Source organism: Triticum dicoccoides, chromosome 1B, assembly GCF_002162155.2.
Source record: "Triticum dicoccoides isolate Atlit2015 ecotype Zavitan chromosome 1B, WEW_v2.0, whole genome shotgun sequence".
NCBI classification, from domain to species: Eukaryota; Viridiplantae; Streptophyta; class Magnoliopsida; order Poales; family Poaceae; genus Triticum; species Triticum dicoccoides.
Window position 1 is genome coordinate 529,584,443 of NC_041381.1, and position 7,095 is coordinate 529,591,537.

Below are 7,095 nucleotides of genomic sequence, written 5' to 3' on the forward strand. Positions count from 1 at the left end.
AACCACAGCATATTGCCATGTCATTCATGCATCATATTGTGCATTGCATTTGAATGTGTTTTTCCTCAGTTGCCGGTGATTGCTCCCTTTCGATAGACGTGATACCGACGATGTGATCGATGACACCGATGAAGAGCTATATTATCTTCAGAAGTGCCAGGCAAGCAAAACCCCCTTGTTCATTCCGATAAAACCCCACTCTCTCGCTCCTGCTCTCTTTTACTGCATTAGGACAACAACGACATATTTGTTACTTGCTGTGGTAGCTGAACCCCTTTATCCTTTGCATGACCTGTCATTGCCACAGAAAATAGATGAAATCCACTAGCATGAGTAGGAGTTGTTTGAGCCCTGATGTGCCTACTCTTTCATGCTTGTTTGTCATGCCTGCTACTGCTTAGAGTTGAGTCAGGTCTGATTCATTGGGGATGAATCAGAGGTGTGTGAACATGTCCTACTGTGTGTGAGCTAAGTGTGTGAACACGATTTGGTAAAGGTAGCGGTGAGAGGCCATGTAGGAGTATATGGTGGGTTGTCTCATTGCAGCCGTCCTCAGGAACTGAGTTCTGTGTTTGTGATCCATGATCAGTTACTACCACACATTGGGCTCCGGGCGCTCCAAGCTCTCTCGACTTATTAATCAACTCGATCTCTGTCCAGGAGTTGCAACTAGTTTCTGGTGTTTGTAGGTAGTGTTAGTAGTCTACCAAGTGGCACCCGGTACAGGTGGGCTTGGGACAGACTAGGCACAGTGGCACGGTGTACCAAGCGTAGATCCACCCGTCGAGGTGGGCTTGGGAACCCTGCACACATCGTTTGGGGCCGTGAGCGACACCCCGGCCGGATCTCCTTGTGGATGGAACCCGAATAGGCGATAAACCTGGACTAGAGACTTGTTCGGTTAGTCAGGTCGTGGCCGACTCCCTCGCCCGGCTTCCGCTTGAAGGTTGCCGAGGTACATGACGTGTACAGGGCGATAAGTGGCGAAAGTGTGTGTGAAGAAGTACACCCCTGCAGGGTTAACATCATCTATTCGAATAGCCGGATTCCTTGGATATGGAAACTTGGACCCCTTGCATAGTTCATAGACAAGTGAAAGTGGATACTCTAAAATACGCAAGATAAGCGTGAGTGCTATGGATGGCGTTCTCGTAGGGAGACGGGAGCGGATCCATAGTGGTGTATTGATATGGTGAATATGTGGACTCGTGTGCGCCACCTCAAAAGAGTTACTTGCAGTCGTAGTTCCGGATAGCCAGTGAGTCAAAGCTGGCTTGCTGCAGTCAAACTCCACCATCCCCTTTGTTGATAATGATGCATATGTAGATAGATCTGATGTAAGTCTTGCTGGGTACATTTGTACTCACGTTTGCCTATTTTATGTTTTTGCAGAGAGACTTCAGTCTCACTAGTAGTTCCACGTGGACTTCGACGTTTAGCTTGTTACCTCAGCTACGATCTTGTGCCCTCGGCAGGATCTGGTAGATAGTCAGGCTTCTCAGCCTTTTTCATTTATAGTTGTCTGTACTCAGACATGATAGCTTCCGTTTGTGCTTTGACTTGTATGCTCTGAGTGTTGGGTCATGAGGCCCATGTTTGTAATATCTCGCTCCTCGGAGCCTATTGATTATACTACTTGAGTCATAGAGTCATTTTGTGATGCCATGTTGTATTGCACATATCGAGCATATTGTGTGTATGTTATTGAAATGCTTGGTATGTGTGGGATCTGACTATCTAGTTGTTTATCCTTAGTAGCCTCTCTCACCGGGAAATGTCTCCTAGTGTTTCCACTGAGTCATGGTAGCTTGCTACTGCTCCGGAACACTTAGGCTGGCCGGCATGTGTCCTTCTTCGTTCCCGTGTCTGTCCTTTCGGGGAAATGTCACGCGATGAATACCGGAGTCCTGTTAGCCCGCTACAGCCCGGTTCACCGGAGTCCTGCTAGCCCAGTGCTACAGCCTGGATTCACTCGCTGATGACCGACACGTTCGATGCTGGGTCATGGATGCCTGTCCCTGTAAGTTTGTGCCACTTTGGGTTTACGACTAGCCATGTCAGCCCGGATTCTTTGTCATATGGATGCTAGCGACACTATCATATACGTGAGCCAAAAGGCGCAAACGGTCCCGGGCCAGGTAAGGTGGCACCCGTGGGAATACCGTGCGTGAGGCCGCAATGTGATATAATGTGTTACATGCCAGATCGGTGTGGCATTGAGTCGGGGTCCTGACAGCGTTGGTATCAGAGCTTGACTGCCTGTAGGATTACCAAGCCAAACTGGTCGAAGTTGAGTCTAGAAATTCTTTAGTTATATAAGGGAATTGATTGTGGGATGGAACATAAGGCTCTTTTTACTCCTTATACCTCATGGCCTTCTGATCTGAGTCATCTTATCTTTCCTAAGGGGTTAAGGAACTAGGTCTTCTCATCTTTCTATCAGGATCACGTGTTACTAATCCGTAGACTTATAGATTGTTGGATTTAAGTCTCAGTTCAGTTCCTACTATTTCTGTATGTTAACTGTTGATCTCCAAACCTTGATATTGTGCTTCTGAGTGGTTATGCCACCCTTTTGTGAATGTCTCAACTCTTTTCTAAGCATTTACAGCCGTTATGCTGTCCGAGTCATCCCAGGTTCGTAAATATTCTGATGCGTTTGCAAAATACTTTCCCTTTGGTTTCGATGTTCCTTTATGCCAGCTCAATCACACTAATTGCTGAGTTGAGGTATTCTATTGCCTTGACATTTATGTTGGAGTTATTATTATGACCCTAGGTGTCTCAGGGGATTATCTAGTAGTTTAGCCATGCTTTGTGTTTCCAGTGTGATGATTCTGGCCGTTATTCTCGAAAGCATCTCGTGATGCCACTAGTAGTAGGTATTCTACTCCTGGGTTTTGAACCCGAGATTCACCCTACTTGCCTCATGTTGATAGTGTTGCTAGTTCCTTAGGTTATTAGTAACCTTTGCGATAGTCCTTGAAGTCCGTGGTATCTTCTTCTTCCAAATACCATGAACTACTTATGGCAGAAGTTCCTCGTTGAACTGAACGATCACAACCAGAGTGCTTTTGATGAGTTCTCCATTATATATTGTGACTCTGCCAGTTCTACCCTTCCGCATGGATTGCCGGAAGAAATATGTTGAATTCGTTCGTCATGCTAAACCATGCATCCACAACTCAGAAAATCGTATGTTCCTTTGAGTTGTCCCTCTTTAGTTGTCTTCTGACCCTCGGCTATCAATTGATAGTCAAGATTATGTGTGCCTTCGTTCATCGATGCCTATTACTCTTGTGGTCTGTCAAGCCATTCCATTCAGGATGACTAGGAGAAGCAAACTCCAGTACCTCATCCATATTCAGGATTGGGTCAAAGCAGTTGTACTCCGCAGATCAAATACTAATCCAGTTTTGTTCTGTTCCACCCTGGAGTGTTACCATCTTTATATTAAGATTATCATGGGAATGGCACACCATCCTATGAATTCTTGATTTAGTGATACTCTCGCCATCATTACTCATTCCTCGGTTTCGTGTTGTCGTAACCGGAATGCTGACAAGTGAGTCGTGGTGTGTGAAATCAATACTGCTAGCAACTCTGTTGCTTGGTAGTTAAATGGACGATAACCTCATTCTTAGCATGTTGATTTTTGAATCATCGCCCTAAGGTTGATTGTGCTACCTAGTCCTTATTTCCTGGTGCACTCTTTGATTGATGAGTTAGGATTTTGTCAAGTCCTCGCTTATTTGATCATATCATCTTGCCCTGAAAAGAAAGATTGCTCTCGAGCTTAGTAAGATACCGGTGGTTCGTGATTTTCCGAATATCTTCTCGGAAGTATTACCAGGTTGTCACCTGACCGCCATGTTGAGCTCGTGATCAAGTTGGTTTCTTGTAAACCACCCCCTTCCCCAAAAATCAGTGTTAGATATCCCTGAGCTAGTTGGTTAAGCTAGACAACAACTTGGAGAGTTGGAAGATAAAAGCTTGCCTAACTTAGTTCGTTCCAAAGGGATATTCTTGTGTAGTGTGTGTTGAAGAAAGATGATATCTTCATCGATTGGTCCCTGTGATCAGTTGCTGGACCTATTGTCTTATCAATCCTTTGATTTGAGTGTGGGCTATCGTCAATCAAATCAGTACCAACGATGCTCGTAATGTTGTCTTACTCGTGGTTGATCCCTCGAGCATATACCATTACATCTTTTGGTCTGACCAATACTATCACCGTGTTCACATGATGGTGGAAGTCCAGTGATATGGAAATTCCGATGAGTTGTTGTTGAGCCCATCAGCAGCATTTTGTCTCCCCCATGATTCATGTTGAACATCAACCTAGTGTTGGAAACTTTTATAGGCATTTTCCTCATGCCCCGTTCATGAGGTATATGTTTGGATGAAAGAAGTGACTTCCTTTGATTCACGTGCATTTGATGTAAGTTGCCGCCGTGAGTTCGAGAAAGTCTATTTCTGTTTCCTCTAGAATCATCCCAAATCAGTCATGCACGTGCGTAGAATTCTGTGGTTTGTTAGACTGATCATCATCATTCCATATGTATTCTGTAGCACCCCAAGCCACTAATTGATTTGTTCAAGGAGAAGGAGTATCTTCATAAGAGCTAATCCGGACTTATGAAAGAACTTCGATATCCTCGCTGATGGTTCCCAACTAGAACTCGGTAGTGTTTTATTGTAAGACTACCATGTGATCATGTTTGTCTGAGGCAGCGTGTTCACACATGTTTGTAGCAGAACCAGCTCATGTTTTGGAGCTTGCTATCGTAGTTCATTTCCCGAGAATCTCGCAACGTCATTTCGTCGATTTGTGTTGCAAACTTTCATTTTTCTTCCTAGACCCGATGAGTCTGGAATATCCTGACACCCACCAGATCTGAATCTCAGGCAGATATGATGGTTGGAACATTTCCCAAGAACTATAATATCGGTCCCTCTATAACCGGTAAGGTGGATGTCGTGGCCAACACACCCAGCCGGAAGAACCATTATTGTAGTATCTTGATTGAGGAAGATGGCCACCTCCCCATAAGGATTTTGTAGGATTTACTCCCTAGTCGTTCCTTGTGGATTTTTTTTGTGTTCCCGAAGTCCGACCTTTTACTTGATGTTCTAGATATCAAACCGTCTTTATGAATGGGTTACGCTAGTACATCAAGGAGAACATTAGAAGCGGAGTGCTGAATGTCTCTCGGTCGATCATCCAGATTTTGTTTCCTTGGCCTCGCTAGGGTGAAATCTGAGTTGATGTTATCTTCCTATGCATCTGCATCGTCCATCGTTGTCCATCATGGTGGTATGTTGTGTTGCCAGGATCCTTGACACGGATGTTGGTAAAACCTTGATGAATATGGAAATGCTCAAGTTCTTGAGAGCACGCACAAGCGCTAAGTGTTATCATCGGCACTAACTGGGTTTGCTCTCAGTTTCCTCGGCAATGCTATGATCTTTTCAAATAGTGAATTCACTCTCTATTGTTGGGTTCTTTCCTAGTTACCAGAATCATTCCCAGCATTTGCATTTTGCTCCCAGCTTGCACCATCAATGTGCCATTCTACCACGGGTCTCTTCCATCTCCGGTGATGAGGAAATTCATCCATTATGTTGTCTTCAACAAGGTAATCCACATCATCCAAGTCCGAGTATGCCATTCTACCGACCCCCGCCAATCGATTGCTGTGATTTGCCTTAGGCTGATATAGAGAGTCTCAATGATCTCTATATCAAAGGTAATTCTTTTTGCCACTTAAGATAATAATCTATGAATCACCCTCCTCCAGGATGTTTCGTCGTGGTATCATGGCAACTCAACTCCTCGCTACGTTGACAATCGTTTACCACCTTCTTAGGTGTGGAATTGTTGTCTACCTAGTGAACCTTCGTCATCTGCTTCACTCCATTCCCATGGATGTATGTTTAGTGTCTCAGCTCGAGAGAGGTTGCTATGTCTCATTCCGTGAGTTAATCCTGAATTGTTCGATCTTCGAGAAGATCGACCCTTCTAGAGTCTCCTTCTTCCCTCCATGTCATGTTGACAGGATTTCTCAGAGCAAGACTTCAAGACAATGATGGTGATCGAATCAACGTTCCTATGAAGTGCAACCTGGATCGTGAAGATTGTGCTAGTTTGCGTTCCCCATCGTCTTACCCTACACTTGAATCTCAGGATGAGATTTTTGTTTAGTGGGGGTGAGTTGTCACATCCCTAGTTCTGGCCTGATCTATGCTTGCTTCCATGTGTGCATCATGTTTAAATTTTTGAAACTTGAACTGAGGAATTTGGAAGCCTCAAAAACCCTAAATAAAAGAAGGGCAAAAACCCTAAAATCTCATTCATTGCTCCAAAATGCTCTCCTTAGATGTTTAATATTTTTGGCAAAGGTTTTGATCCAAACCAAAAATAATGAACATTTTAAAAAGGATTTATTTTTGGGACTTTGAATTTAAATCATTACTTATTTGCATTTGGGCATTTAAATACTATAAAATATTTTAAATGCTCAAATAATCCCAAACTGAAATGTTTACTGTAGGATATATTTCTAGCAGTGGTCATGAGCAGTTGCATGATTTTTGGGATTGATTTAGTATTTTTAATAAAGCCACAAAGCTGCAGAAAAAAATAGAAAACAATAAGTAAAAGACAGAGCAGAGAAAACTTACCCGACGCTTACCTGAGGCCCACCCACCTGGTGGCTCAGCAGAATCGGCCCAGCCCACCACTGCAGCCCCTCCGTCGTCTTCCTCCCCTCGCCCCGAAGCAGCTGCGTGCCCGGCGCGCAGGCGAGCCGCGCCAGCTCCTCCTTGCTTGCCTGGCTACCCCCTCGTCGCCCTGGTCGCCTTCCGCGACACCACGACACCCCCGACCCCCTCTCACTCCCTCCCTGTCGTCTCCTCTCTCCCCTGCCGCTCTCTCTCTCTCGCAGCCCCGAGCACGCCTCTCGCCGCCGTCAATCGTATCTGTAGCCACCGCGCACGCCTCGCCTCCTCGAGTCGTCCATCGCCTCTGCTACCTCGAGCGGCTCCTCTCCGGCGAATCTCGCGAGCCCGGAGGCACCGAAGCAACGCAATCGC